The sequence below is a fragment of the Arachis hypogaea genome, chromosome 20, assembly GCF_003086295.3.
Source record: "Arachis hypogaea cultivar Tifrunner chromosome 20, arahy.Tifrunner.gnm2.J5K5, whole genome shotgun sequence".
NCBI classification, from domain to species: Eukaryota; Viridiplantae; Streptophyta; class Magnoliopsida; order Fabales; family Fabaceae; genus Arachis; species Arachis hypogaea.
The window spans coordinates 136,049,043-136,065,874 of NC_092055.1; the positions used below are offsets into that span (position 1 = coordinate 136,049,043).

At 29.2% G+C, this 16,832-nt stretch overlaps 1 pseudogene; it reads left to right on the forward strand.

Moving 5' to 3' along the window:
- Positions 1 to 12,305: 12,305 nt before the first annotated feature.
- Positions 12,306 to 16,832, forward strand: part of LOC112786451 (potassium channel KOR1-like) — a 10,508-nt pseudogene continuing 5,981 nt past the window's right edge.

Below are 16,832 nucleotides of genomic sequence, written 5' to 3' on the forward strand. Positions count from 1 at the left end.
ATCACAATTCACACACAGATAAACTCACATTCCATTCTTTAAAATAAAAATAAAATATAATATATGCATTTTTAAAGAAAAATTAGGACTAAATTGACAAAAATAAAATTTATTGATTTCAGTATCATATGAAGATGCAATAATAAACTAGATGAAATGATGTCATTTAATTTTGATATTAAATAATAAAATATAAAACGTCTTATTTCCACACAAAAAATACATAATCATTAAAATTAAACATCATTATTTTACCAAATATTTAACTGTTAAAACTAAAGTGACGTTATTTAGTTTAATATAGAAATATATGTACTACTCACAGCGTGAGAAGTAACTCAATGAAAAGAAACTAAAATATAGATTAATATAGTACAATTTTTCAATCTCAAAAATGTTTATAGTACGATTATTAAGATTTTAGAGACATTTTCATTACAAACGACCAATCTCAAAAATTACTTTAAAATTATACTCGGATCCAACATTAATAATAATTATGCCAATCATAATTAACATATAATATGAATTTTATATATTAATTTGTATATAAAGTGTTTATTAATTCATTTTTTATAAATTAAATATGAATAATAATAATAAATTTGATCTTAGTTATTAAAATGGTAAGTATATTACGCTAAAATTAAATACTCGTGAGATTAATTTTTGGAATTAATAAAATATCTTTTTAAAAGTTATACATGGTGAAAAATATTTTTAAAAAAAGAAATTATATATATATATAGTAATAGTCCACATACAAAGGTATCAACATTATTAAATGTATTATAAGATATAATTAAATAACAAATATTTGATATTCTTTTAATTAAGAGAAAGAAGGCATGTTTTGGGGGAGAAAAGATTTACCGAGTCTTCTATGAGTTCGATAGATAATTATTATAATTAATTAATCCCTCTTGGATATTTAAACAATTGCAGACAAGTTAAGTAACATATCAAGAATAAAATAGTAAAATACACATACTTTCACTTATCTAACTCATACATGAATCATCGATCGGATTAGGGATAAGTATTGTTTTAGTCCCTAATATTGAGGGTCAGAATTGAAATCGTTCCATCGTAATTTTGGATTTAGAATCATCCTTAACGTTTCTTTTCGTATTAAAATAATCCTTTTGAATAAAAGAATTTTTTAAAAGACAACAATACTCCCAACCCCCAACTGCACTACCGTTCATTTTGCATTCCTTGCCACCACTATTCATTCTGCATTCTCTACCATCGCCACTTCCTTATTTCCACTATCAGCCCCTATTTTCACTATCAGCCATTTCTTTCCACAACAACAATAACAACAGAACATACATTCAAATTCAAGAATCCATTATCAACAATAACAGAACATTCAAATCAATAATAACACAACATTCAACATTAAAAAAAATTCAAATGACATAGAAATCAACACAAGCAGAAGCAGAAAGTAGAAAAAATCAACACAAACAGAAGGCAGAAGCAGAAAGCAGAAACTGAAGCAGAAATAGATGCAGAAGTTCAAATACAAAGCCAAATCAACAAGCAGAAGCACAAATTCAACAAGAAGCAGAAGCAGAAGCTAGAGCGAAAGCAGCAAGCAGAGGCCAAAGCAAGGAACAGAAGCCGAAGCAAGAAGAAGAAGCAGATGCAGAAGTCGAAGCAGAACCACCGGCAACTCGTGGGCGACGGAGCGACGGTGGCTGGGCAGATCGGCGATGGCAGGAACCCAGCTCAGCCTTAGATTCTTCTTTTTTCTTCGCGCGCCGCCCTCCTCGCGTCGGACTCCCCTTCCCGGCGACGCACTCCACAGCAGCGGCAGAAGCATGCATGAACGGCGGTAACGTTTCTGGCGGCGGATTGTGGGCGGACCGGCGACGATGTAGGTGTCGCGATGGCAGCAGCGGCTATGGCAACGGCCTCCTCCCCTCCACCGGTGCTCCCTCTCTCTTTTCAGATCTCCTCTCTCGCTGCTCGTACTCGGTGGCGAAGGACCCAACAGTGGCGGCGATGACCTCCTGCGACGGTGGAGACCCGCGGTGAAGGCGATTGCTTTCTCCCCTTCCCCCTTCGCATTTCCTTCCCCCACCCCCCAAAAACGCGTTTCCTCCCCCCCGGGAAGCGCTTTTTTTTCTTTTATTTTTTTTAAAAAAATTATAATTTTTTTTATTAAAAAGAACGATTTTAATACGAAAAAAACGTTAAGAATGATTCTAAATCCAAAATTACGATGGGGACGGTTTCGATTCTGACCCTCAACGTTAGAGACTAAAACAATACTTATCCCATCGGATAACCACAATATGTTTTATTATGACTTAATTAATCTATTTACGTTGCTTTATGTTATGATAATCAACGTTAATAAAAATTAATAAAAATTATATGTATGTATCATTGTATTGTAAGATAAATTCTTCAGCCACGCTTAGACAATATCTTTTTTATAATATAATGTGGAGCAATATATAGGTAAATATATGTGATATAATTTACAGTGTTATTTAAAATAGATACGAAGAACATTTAAGATAGTGGTGAGTAATGGACGGTGAATATTTTTTGAAAAATTGACACATTAATTTTACTGTGATGTCACTTAAGATAGTTAATTTTTGAATAGTTATTTTTAAATCTCCTATTCAGACATTATCTATATTTACCATCACTATATTATTTTAATTTTTATATTTATTACACAAACTACTAATTCAATTCATAGCAATCTCTTTCTTTAAGATCAAAATATTAAAAATAAATAAATAAAAGTTATAAATCTTACTAGAAGCTTATTAGGCTTTAAAAACCAACAATATCTATCCAATATGAGAGAGAAACATAATCCATTCATCAATATCAACCATAATTGAGATAAAACCCGTCATAAAATTAAACCGAAATTCTCCCCATAATTTGGATGAAGATTGGTGTGCATATATTAATAACAGATGCTGATTTCCAATAACATTGAATGGAATAGAGTTTGATGTTATATTATAAATAGGTAAATGTTAGCATGTTTATAATTATAGTTGTTATAATCGTTATGTAAGTTTTGTCAAAATTAAAGTTATATTTTTTTATATATATTTTGATAATATTTTTTTAGCAGCATTTTTAAAAAAAATATTACTTTAATTTTAACAATATTTTTTAAAATATTATAGTTATCATGATATCGACTATAACATAGACATACTAGAATGACTCAAATAAATAATATTAAGTAAATCTAATTTATTTTAAACTATAACTTTTTTAGTCATGACCTAAAATCTTTTATAGTCACAGTTTTTGGCTGACAAAAAAATTTTTTATTCCACTTTATTTATTTTAAAATTATGATCTAAAATTAAAGAAAATGGACATAAATTTATAATCACAATTTTATATATCCTCACGATCGTCGTTGCTAATCTATCTCTCAAAGTCTAATCGTAATCATAATATGTTTAAATAGTTATGTTAATAGAAAAATCGGAATAATTTGACCTGAAAGATTTTTGTTAGGAATAAGTAGTATGACCACAATCCAATCAATCACGTGTCAAATAATTTGTTGTTATTATTATATTAAAATGTTAATATAATAAGGTCCTTGATTAAATTTAGAGATTTATCATTGTGATAGTGATCATAATATTGAGAGATAAATCTTTTATAATTTAATCTAAATTGTTCTTGGTCATAGGATTATTAAAAAGGACATTAATAATCCGGAAAGATCAATATATATATAATGGTCTTCATTGGATGAAGATTAATAGATCTCATTTATTAAATTATATATATAGATGGTGCATATAGAGATATGACCATTGAACTGACTCACTCTGAGAATTCCTAATGGTTATAATTACCGTATATTTGTCAATAGGATATTCTCAAGATGAACATAGTAATAGAGTTTCCTTTGACATGCGACTGTCATAGAAATTAACAATGTATTTATTATACTTTGATTCCGGACACCTAATACCCTAGGGTGCTAGTTGAATGGATATTGGGTATGATTTAAATACTTGTAGAATTAATGATTAGTCAATAAGGAATCCGTCAACTCTCGGTAAAGAATTTGAGCTCTATAATTATAATGATTGAGATGAATAAAACCTTGGCCAAGGGGATTGAATGAATGAAGAAATGAGTTTCTTAGGTCATTCACAGTTCATTATAATAATGGTAACAAGTTAGAGTTTGACAATTAAACCATACTCTAAAGGTTAACCAAGAGTTGGAAAGATGGAAGGAATTATACTTTGTTCTTCTGAGGTTCTTAGTAAAAATAGATTACTTCAAACTATCGGGTCGTTGAGGAGTGTTGCTAGACGCCAACCTTGATTAGTAAATTTAGTATGACTAATTTACTACCCGCTTAGTATTGAACCTATGGGGTCACACACTAACGAGTGTTCTAATCTTTGTTATAGAATTATTTAATTATTATTTTGATTTGATCAAATAAATAATTATATTAATTCAAATGGAATATTATTATATTCTTTGCTAGCACCAAGAATATAATAATAGTATGATAATTGAGAATATTAAATGAGATTTGAGAATAATTAGTTATTCTATTTCTGAATTTGAATTATAAATTTGGATGAGATCCAAATCGATTATGTTTTAAATTGTTATGATATGATTCATAAAATTTAAAGATTCAGATTTGGAATTTAAAGATATGATTTAAATTTGAATTGAGAATCAAATTTAAAATCAGTAACAAATCTCATACTATATATATGTATGCCAAGAGTAGAGGAATATGGTGAAAAAACGAGAGAATAAAACACAAGGGTTTTATTCCTTTACCTCTACACACATAAGTGTATGTGAGTCTAATTCTTGGAGAAGAATTTTATGGTGTGCAAAAGTTGCAAAGAGGTTCTCAATTTAGATCAGATATCCATTGGTCAAAGAGTTGACAGCAAAGTTTGATCTCGGTGTGGATACGCATAGCGCCTTCGTACCATCGAAGGAGAAAAAGATTTTTACTAGTGTACTCAGGTATTTAGATCTGATCTACTATAAATTACATTATTGGAATAAAATTTAAGCACAAAAATAGATCTTTAGGATTGCTTTCTTTTCTTTCGCTGCGTGTTATGAACACATGGTAATCCTACAGTCTCGGCGTTCAAGATCGTAAGGGCTGAAACATTTTACACTTGGACAACCTGTGCTATTTTTTTTTATCAAGTAACCGTGTAATACTAGCTCTATCAAAAAATAAAATAAAATAAAAGAAAAAAAATAGTAAGAGTGGCTGGAATCTGGACGCTTTTTATTTTCAGTATTGAAGCTGGAGTGGAGTTGGACTCCATTATAAGAGAGGGAGGGGCTTTACGAGGTTGTGGTGTCAGGCTTCTAACAATTCGGACCCTCCGAGTTCCAACAACTACACGGATCGTCCGATTTGGTGGAGAGCACACGCACGGTCCGATTTCAAAGGGGAAGGATACGCGTCGCGTTGTAGCAGCTCCCCAAACGGTGTCCTGAAACCAAACACTTACTCATGCATTCACCTCTCTCACCATCCGAAAACATCACTCTCTCACATTTCATTTTCAGCTTGAAGCCCCATTTTTCTTCTTCTCCCACCTCTCAACTGTGCATGGTTGAAGAATTAAAAGCATGCCAAAGAAGAATAAAATTAAGGATGTTGATCGACCTGAGCTTCATGTTATGCATTATCTCAGTCATTCTGATTATGTAAGTTTTTTTTTAATATTTTTTAATTTTTTGTATTTAAAATTATTATTGTAAACTATTTACTTCTTATGGTTGTTATTATTAAAAGTACAAATTAGAAATATAAATAAAATGATTATTAGTATTTTCCAATATTTATATGAATTTTTTTAAATTTTTTAGATATTTTTTAAATAATTTTTAGTGGTAGATATTATTGTTAGTAAATTAATTATTATTATTTTGTTAGTTGGTACATTTTAAAATGTAAACAGATGACTGTTAGGTATTTAGTTTAATAGAGGACGTAAATTTTTTTGGAATTTTTTAATATTTTATATTGTAAACTATTTACTTCTTATGATTGTTATTATTAGAAGTGCAAATTAGAAATATAAATAAACTGATTATTAGTATTTTCCAGCATTTATATGATTTTTTAAAAATTTTTAGACATTTTTTAATTAATTTTTAGTGGTAAATATTATTGTTAGTAAATTAATTATTATTATTTTGTTAGTTGCTACATTTTAAAACTGATGACTGTTAGGTATTTAATTTAATAGAGGACAGAAATTTTTTTTTGGAATTTTTAAATATTTTGTATTATAATTATTATTTAATATAAATATAACCAAATTAAAAAAAAGAGCCCCAAACTCTTAGTTTCATCTCCATCTGGATCAACACATTCATAGTTGCTTTCGAACTCTTTTTCACTGTTATTATTATAATCTTTCCGTAGAATATTCTGGTCGACATCAGATTATTCAAACTCAACATACAACTCGATGAACGAGATCTAAGCCCGGTTTTCAATATACATTGAAAACATCTCCTGCATGCTCACTTCGTCCGTCACATATCTGGTTTGAAATTGGACGAACCCACCAAATACCGGTATGGGATATCTGTATAGAATACATGATATTTTTTTTGCCCTCTCAGAATCAATTTTCTCACAGATCACACCTTTGAGCTCTTCAAATGAGATGATAAAAGGAATAACAATATCTAGTAGATTTTCACAAATAAACTTTACTCCTTCAGATGTTTGTAACAAAATCTGACTAAAATAATACACCTTTAGTAATACTCTGTCACTCATTTCTCTCAATCACAAAAAAAAAGAGCATAACTTTAACTACTAACTTCTCTGGTTCAAAACAAGTATGAAAGAGACCCAAAAAAACGAAACAGAGGAAGCAGCCACTAAAGGAGGGGAAGAAGACGGGTAACCTACCACTAACTCACTACACACTTTTATAAAGCCCTCTATACTCAACTCGGATCCTTCGACTAGGTTAACTTCATTCAAAAAAATATTAAACAACCAAATCGGACCATTCGTTTTCATTTTCCGGTTCATAAAAAAGATAGCCACCCCTAGCCAACTCGGATGGTCCGACTTCAGTCTTCTTTAACTCACACTCTCAACATGCAAATCGGACCATTCGACTTCATGTTCCAACTCAAGCAACACGGAGGGTCCGATTTATACGTACTAAAATTTGTTTCCTATACCCTCCCAAATCGGATCATGCGATTTGGTGGAGAAAACTTCACTAACGAAGAACTTGGACGGTCCGAATTCTTCTCCCAAAAGCTGCCAAAAATCTGCCCCATATACATGTCTAGTCCTCCTTGATTCCATATCAAAGAAAAGTGCACATATAGGATCCATTTCCATAAAATTGAGCCGAATCTGGATTGTGGTGACAGAGCAAGATTGCATCATCATCATCAAAGTATAATGCGTGTATATCGTTATACAGTAAACTAACGGAAGATATTCACATATGTCACTCTATTTGCTTGGAATATGGTATTTCAATTTCTACAACTATTGAGATATATATTAAATAATACATATGGTCAAGATTTAGTGAATAAAAATATTGTACATATCAATCACAAAAGGTCTACAAAAAGCCTGCAACGGATTTTTCCTTTTTTCAGTTTGAAATTGATGAAAATGTCCAACCTACCCAATTTAAAACTGTTTCATGGTAATATACAATGAGTCTATCTGTCAATGATTTATATAAATTATGTCAAGCCATTTTTTTCTAAGCCATTTTTAACAATAAAACTTTATTTTTTATTTTTTTAAATTAACTCTTAATAAATACATATGTTATCATGAATTTTATAGAATTAAAAATTTATTAAAAAATCGATGGAAAATAATGTTAGAATATTTAATTTTGCTCTTTTTTATTTCTCTAAAAAATTTTTAATTTGTGAAAAATCTTAAAATTTATTATTTTATATATCATTTTCATATTTTACTGACAAAATAACAAAATATATATTAAAAATTTTAGTCATATTTTGCAATTTTATATATGAAAAATATGTAAAAATATTTTACTTAAATATTTCACTTCTATATAAGTGAAATATACACAAACTAAACCAAAGAAAAAAAAAATATTTTGGATCCTACTACTAAAAATTGTATTTTACGTTAAATGTATTTTTTATTTTTATCTGAACTATTTTTCAAACGTTACATTAAATAGCTTAAATTTGTTGTTTTTTGCACTTTAAATTAAATTAATTGAGTTATTCTTTTTACCTTGTAAATCTCAATTCTTTCTCACAATTTTTATTAATTATTAAGATTTGTTTACAAGTTTAAAACTATTTTCACATATATATCGTGTAATATATGTTTTTTTATTTTTGTTTTAGCATATAAGTTTGTTCACTATAAATAAAGAGTCTATCTTTGTTTTTTTATTTTTGTTTTTAGCATATAAGTTTGTTCACTATAAATAAAGAGTCTATCTTAATTAAAGTATGTATTTAATATTAACAATTAAATAATATTCTTTTCATATATCATTTTGTTAATCTTTTATCTTTTAAAATCAAAGTGATAATTTTCTTTTTTAAATTTTGATTTGATATATTCATAATTTGTTTTTACGGATTTTATTTTTTAAAAAGTAAAATTGTTAGATTCTCAAGTTAACTTTTAAATTCTTATAAGTTTACGAATTTAGATTAATAAAATAAATAAATAAATTTAATAATTAGTAATTTAAATTTGAAAAAGTTAGGATGAATTTGAGTAAATTTCATAAATTCACATAAATATGTATAAATTGGATAACCTTCAAATATACTATATATTTTAAATCTATTTTGGCCTCTTAAGTATTAAAAGTTGTAATTTCATAAAAAAAAATTACCTTCAAATTAAAATTTTAAAATAAAAAAAAACATGATATCTAACTATATCTAATAAATTTTAGTTTTTAATATCGCACTGTTTATGATTTGTTCAAAGATAGATAATCAGGAGAAAGAAAAAATATTTAATAAAGTAAAGTAAAATTTTATATATTGAGTTTTGATTGCTTGATTGATGTGAAAAAAACAAATTATAAAAGGTTTGAAAATTTTTTTTATAGCAAAATATCTATTATCTATTATATATCTCTAATTTTACAACTAAAATGTATTACATATCACTCTCTCATTGCAATTAGAATCAAATCTTTCTCTCTAAAATTAAGAAATTTTTCTCTTCTCCTTACTAATTTTAAAACCAATCTCATTGCAATTGAATTCAAATCTTTCCTTCTAAAATTAAAGAATTCTCCTATCCTCCCTCTTCCTTCCTCTATTTCTCTCATTCCTTCAACCACTCTATCTATTTTATATATCATTATCAATATCTAGGGGTGGCAATATGTACCCTATCCGTGGGTACCCAACCCGACCCCACCCGGTCGAGTAGGGTTGCCAACCCGATCCGCAGCGGGTAGGGTTGGGTGCGTGTAGGGTTCTCGTGCGGGTTGGGTAGGATGCGGGTTGAGCATCAACCCTACTCGACCAACCCACACTATATATATATATATATATATATATATATATATAATGCAAATTATTTGCGTCCAATAGGATTTGAACCTATACCAAAGATTTAGAAGACCTCTGTCCTATCCATTAGACAATGGACGCTTTTCTTTTTTCTTCTAACTTTTCACTAAATTGGAATAAATATATATAATATAATGAATATTATATTCAAAAATCTTATATTCAAAATATATATATATGTTATATACTTATGTTTTAAGTAGATCTTAAATCAAATATCTCTCACTAAATATAAAATATCCTTAGCCACTAAAAAAATCATTAATTGATAATTCAATATTTTTTTTTACATAAAAATCAGTTATATTTTAAATTATCATCAAATTATATAATAAAATTGTATCTTTTTTATAACCCGCGGAAAGGGTCGGGTACCCGCGGGTTAAGAGCAGGTAGGGTTAGGGTTGAAAAATTCTCAACCCACAGGTAGGATAGGGTTGAGTTTATATAAAAATCTCAACACGCGGGTAGGGTTAGGGTTGGATCCAAACCCTACCCTACCCTACCCTACCCTACCCATTGCCACCCCTATCAATATCAATGACTAATTACTAATTTGACAATTAAAATGTGCAACATGACATTCTTTAATTGTATTAAAATTAAAATTAAAATTAAAATGTACCTATATTATGTTTCATATATTACTATCTAATTTAACAATCAAATGTATCACATGACACTCTCTTATTAAAATTGAGAGAAAATATTTTTTTCAAAATTAATAAACTTCCTTCCTAAATTCTCTTATCTACTTCTCTCCATTTTTCTATTTCTCTCTACTAATTTTATTCTATATATAATTTATATTTTATATTAGTAATTTGACAAATCAAAATATGTCATTCGATATTTTTTTACAATTAAAATAAATAATTTTTCTTCCAAAATTAACAAACTCTCACTTTCACTCTTATTTTTCATCTTTATCTTCCTCTCTACTCTTTTCTCTCATTCTCTACTTTTTCTATTTTTCTCTTCTACAGAAAACAAAATGAACAAAATAATATAATTTAAATAAAAATATTATTATTAGTGTTATTATATACATATATAGTTTTTTAGTTTTTTATTTAGTTTTAAATTTTCACCGCTTATCTTTTTAATCTATATTTTTATTTCTCTTCTTTCAAATATTTATTACATATAATTTGGAGAGAATACTAATGTTATAATTAAAAGTTAGAATCAAGATTCAATTGTTTTAAAAAATTAATTTTGAGTTAATTTTATAATTATCAGTATAATTTTTTTATGCTAATATCTAATTATATTTTTATATACATAGAGAGAAAAAATATTATTATTAAATAGCAAATATAAAAATTAATTATTTTTATTTGTGCATCAAATTTAACAGTTAACACCTAATTAAATGTAAAAGCATACACGTTAAATTATTTTAAATTTTAGATAACGAATGTTAAAATTAATTATTAATAAAAAATTAGACTTTTCATATAAAAATAATAACTAAAAATCTTATTATTTAATTTTTTATATACAGATACATTGGTCTACTTAGCCAGAGACTTTTGTTGACCTAAGACTTTTTTTATAAAAGTAGTTTGATTTTATAAATCTTTTGTGCCATGCATAATATGTACTGTCCAAACAAAGTGTACCATAATTTTAAAAAAATTATATTTCCGTAACGTTATTACGAGTAAAAATACTAGTTAATATATAAGCAAAAGAATTTGCATGTTTTAACTTTCAAATAATCTTTAAAATAAATTCAAATTCCATTTAGACCATTTATTTGATCAAATCAAACTTTATAATTTAATTATCAAAATAATAATTAAATAATAATTTAAAATATATTAAAATACTTGATAGTATATGAACTTATAAATTTTAAACACTAAACAAGTGGTAAACAAATCAAACTAAATTTGCCAATTAAAATTACTATTTAACAAAAATTCTCAAAGACATGATAACATGAAGTAATTTTCATAATGGTTGGACGCCAAAAAAAATTTCAGTATTATTTTTTCATTAAAATATTTTATTATTAACAAATATTAATAATTATAACCATAAATAATGATCATATTGTGAGTCAATTTAATAATTATATTTATATATGTATAATTTAATAAATAAGATACATTAAATTTTTTTCAATGAAAATTATTATTATTATTAATCTATCTAAGTTATTAATATTTTTTAATAAATTCTAAAATATTTATTTCTCACCTTATTATCTATATCATAATGATAAAATTCACGTGAAATAATTACATAAATTGTTAAAATGTGTTTAATAGCTAATATAGGTATATATTCACAATATAATTATATATATGAAAATATATAAAAAATACGTATGTATTTAGCAAATTTTTTTTTGGCCACGCTACACTTTTTTTATCATCCAACACATTTTACTTTTATTAAGAGGGTTAGTTTTGTCCTTCAAATTTCACTACACCACAAATTTGTCTGAGGCTACTTGTTAGTACAAAAGAATATCATATTCCGCTATTTCAAGTGCCATACGGGATAATTTTCCTAAACTATAATACAATTTTAAGAAAATGATGAATTGATGATATCATATAAGGCCAACTTGGTGATGATATTGATTGATAGTTTTTTTTTTGTTCATACAAACACACTCACACACATTAACCTAGCAACTACATCATATGTCTAAGCCACGATATTGATCGATAGAGATATGTTTGCGAAAAAACTCAATGGATTTTGCCCAAGTTGCAAGGCCCAATCCCTTCAGTGGTGTTAGTCATGCAAATTGCAGCTCGCAGAATCACAGATATTATTACTGCATACAGCACATATATAAATTAAATAAATCCCATGACCAAAAAAGTATATACATATTATATATTATACAAATTAAATGAAACAAGCACATAATTTTATATGGGTTTTACATTAGCACATGCTCACCCCAAGAAATTAAATATAGAATGTATTTGATTAAACATGTATAATATGTTATTTCACTCCAATGGAGTTTGGATTCTTTCGTGGGTTGCCTGAGAATCTGTTTATATTGGATATCATAGGGCAGCTAGCTTTTCTTGTGGACATAGTTTTGCAGTTCTTTCTTGCTTATAGAGATAGTCAAAAACTGAGAAATTTAGGGACAAGATGACAGATCTTATGAAATATATGAATAGAAATAGACTTGGACGGGATATCCGTGAACAAATAAAAGGCCATCTGCTTTTACAGTTTGAGAGTAGCTATACCGAGGCTGCTGTCCTTCAGGAAATTCCCATTTCGAAGAATGCTAGGGGTCAGCAACTTTTGTAATTTGTAGCAATCAAATAGCCATCAATAATAGTTTTAATGGTGTGAGATTGATGTGAGATTTCATCCAATGGCTCACTTTTCTTTGCTGGTTACATGTTGGTCAAAATTTAACAAAATTGCTAGCTCCTAACTTTTCTTCAACTATATTTTGTCTGTCATGGTGTGCTGGTATGCTTTTATATCTTCACAAGCACGTGTGTAATAATACAATTTTTTTCCTTAGGACTTTGTTTGGATATAAGAAGGAAAATGGAAGGAAAGAAAATAAGAGGAAAGAAAATGAAAGGAAAGAAAATAAAAAGAAAAGTAGAGTTATTTGTATGTTGTTTGGATTAAGAGAAAATGGATGGTAAGAAAATAGAGAAAAAATTTTCTTTTGTTTGGTTTGAAAGAAAAGTGAGAAGAAAGAAAATTATGTTAGAATAAAATTACATTAATATCCTTACTTATATTATATATAAATTATAATTTATTAATTTTACAAGTAAATAATTTTACAAGTAAATAATTATTCATAAATTATATTATTAATCTCTTTAATTATATTTAAGAAAAAAATAAAATTTGATAGTGCTGTAAAATTAAGAAGAGCACAAGAGATAATTTTTAAATGTAAAAAAAATAAAATAAAATATTTTGATCTTTTTATTAAAGAGAGGATAAATTTGTAATTATATCACTATTTCCTCTTTCTTGTTAGTTTTCATCTCCCAGTCGAAGAGAAAATTTTTTTGTGGACCCCACTCCACTTTTTTCTTTTCCTCTTCATTTTCTTTGATAAACCAAACAATGGAAAACTTGACTTTCCACCCGTTTTCTTTCCCTGTATTTTCCTTCCCCTTATTTTCGTTTGAACCAAACACTGTGTAGGTTCTATTGATGTTTTCAGTCACAATCCTGAGTAATTTGGCTTATATACACTTGCTGCTCTGCATTCGTTGTCAGGCCTCTTAAAACTTGATATCTTTATTGAGTGCTAACTGCTAAAGCTGTGAATATGCAGGAGTTAATAGGCACTGCTGAGGATGGGACTGAAGAAACTGTTTCACTTCTGGAACCTAACAGTTCATTTGGAGAGATATCCATTCTTTGCAACATTCCTCAACCATATACTGTTCGTGTCTGCCAACTCTGTAGGCTCCTGCGGCTTGATAAACAATCGTTTACAAATATCCTTGACATATACTATAATGTCCCAAGTTTTTTTTACTACCGTACCCTCTAATTTTATCAAAATTCATAAATTATCCTTATTCTTTCTTCCCAACTCTAACCCTAATTTTATCCATACTAGCCCTCTTCTAACACACACACCCTGAGAATGAAAGAAAGAAACAGAGAGAGAAGAAAGCCAAGACGGGAGAGAGAGAAAGAGAAGGAGGTGCCTTTCTGCGTTGCCGTGCCTTGTGGCTGTCGCCGAAGCATCCATCGTCGCTGCGGTTGCCTGGGTCATCATTGAAAGAAGCCATTGTTAAGCTTGAGAGAACGAATGAGGGAGAGAGAAAAGGGAGTTCGCGGAGGAGGAAGAACCGCGACGAGGGAAGAAAGGGGGTTGCCTCCGTCGCGGACAAACCATTGCCGTTGAGGCCGCCGCCGTCACTGTTGGGGGCCGCCGTCATTGCTGAATGAAAAGGGAGAGTTTGAGCTGGCCAAAGAAGCGGGGAAGAGAGAGTCGCGATGGAGGAGCGGTTCACCATCGTCGCGTCTGCTGTTGCAATCAACAGGGCTCGTCTTCAGGGGAGCATCACCGACGTCACTGCTAGTGAACCGTCTTTGGTCTTACTCAGCCCCACACCCTTCATTCTTGTCTCTGAATCAGCACCATTTTTCCCCGTTCTGACTCCATTTGAAAAATTGTAATGCTTTCACCTTTACTCTGCTGCATTTTGTTCTTTTCTTACATGCTCGTTTTAATTGCGATAATATGTCTCTATTTTAGTACTATCGCTCTGCTTTTGTTGTGTTTCTGCTGGAGATTATCTTGAGTGCTAGTATTGGTGATATCATGGAATGGTTGAAGCTGTTGATGTTATGATTACATCTGCAATCTAGTCCTGGAAGTTGCTACCACCGTCTCGGTCCAAATTCTCTTTTGTTCCATTCTATTCCAACCTCTCACCTTTTAATTTGGCACTCCGAGCTCGGTCTCTTCAGTCCCTTAGGACTAAGTTGTGAGTAGGCTTTACATTTAGAACCGTTAATTTTTTTTTTGGGTTCATGCTATTCTGAGTTTCTATTTATATTTATAAAACTATTGTTGAAGAATTTTGATTTGGTTAGAATAATTGATATATTATTGTTGAAAAAAAAATATTTTTATGAAACTCATATCTTAGAAATTTTACATGAGACTATATATATGTTTGATGAAGTTTTATATTATTTTAGAATATTTGATTTTACTCGAATATATACTTTTGAAGCATTGAAGTACTTGTTAGTACTTACTGACTTTGAAATTGTGAAATGTGTTTAAAATTACTTATGATCGAAGAAGTTATGATTAGAAAATATTTCTTACGAGAAAGTATTATTTGATTTGATTCAATACCGTATATATTTGAAAGATCGAAGATTTATTATATTGGAATTTATATGTTTTGAATTGGTTTGGGAGGCTCGTATTAGAAAATCGTAGTTAACGGCGGTTATGACGTTAACTTAGATGCATCTAATTCAGACTCCAGCTAGCAGGGGTGTTGCTAGCCTAACGTGTGGCCTACACGTTAGATCTGTTATTCTGTTAGGACACACGAGAGGAAAGGGTTGGAGCCGCCCAAGTGTAGACTTTTGATTTGATTTCTGTATGAGAACTCCCTTGATTCACTTATTATTATCAACTATTATTTTCTAATTAAAAATTACTTTAATAATGATGTTTATATGGTCTCATGTCGATTATAGATGTATTGTCTAGTCACTGAGTTGCAAAACTTACCCCGTTTTTCTAAAAATATTTTTCAGGAATAAATATTTAATTATGTGAGCCTTTCTATTCAAGAGTAATAATCTACAATGGGTATCTATTCGTTGTTGAGTCCTTAGACGTCATCTGCTCCATATGTCACAGGCAGAATCCACTCATATTTATTTTATTTTATTTTTTGGTTAAAAATATGTAATTATTCATTTTATACATTGTAAATTTATTTAAAATATTTGTAATTTTCTTATTCAACTTATATTTGAGTCGGTTAGGCTTGCTTGGGGATTTTTTTCCTGAGTGCCGATCATGGCTCATTTTGGGCCGTGACAAATTAAAGTGGTATCAGAGCTTTAGGTTAACCTGTGAAATATGGAGCAAGTGTCCTATGGTAGGATCACAATTGTATAAATAGAAGCGCGCCTATTTGTACGAATTGTGGCACTATCAGAGGCCTGTGGGAATGTCATCTTTGTCCTCTCTGTCATTGTTGTCTTTTGGTTATTGTAATCTTGCGTCCTCTGTCGCTTCTTGCTACTCCTATCCTTTTCTTATACCCAATCTTGACCTATGCTTTGGTAGGTTTTTTTCTTAAACGTGTTTGTGCTATGATTTTGGTTTCGATTTTCTATCTTTTAGATTATTCTACTCTTTCTCGTTTTTGTGAATATTTGCTTTAATCTTCTTTATCTTCATGTTATTTTCTATGGTTTCGGATTTCAAGATTTCATCTATGATCTAGAAGATTTGATATGTTTTTCCTGTAAATTATTATCCTATTCATTTTATAGAACTGTATTTGGATTTTATAATTTGAATCACTCGTGATTCTTTCTTTCGAATCAACAACTATGAAAACTGTTATTCGGTTGCTTAGGTAGAAGAACTACATGACGAACATATGAATGGAGTGTTATTCTTGTTTGCTGGATTGGAATTATGATTTTCTTTGTTTAGGTGTGACACTTTTTTTTTTTTTGAATGATTTGTTAGTTGAATTGAAGATCTTTTCTGATCTGAA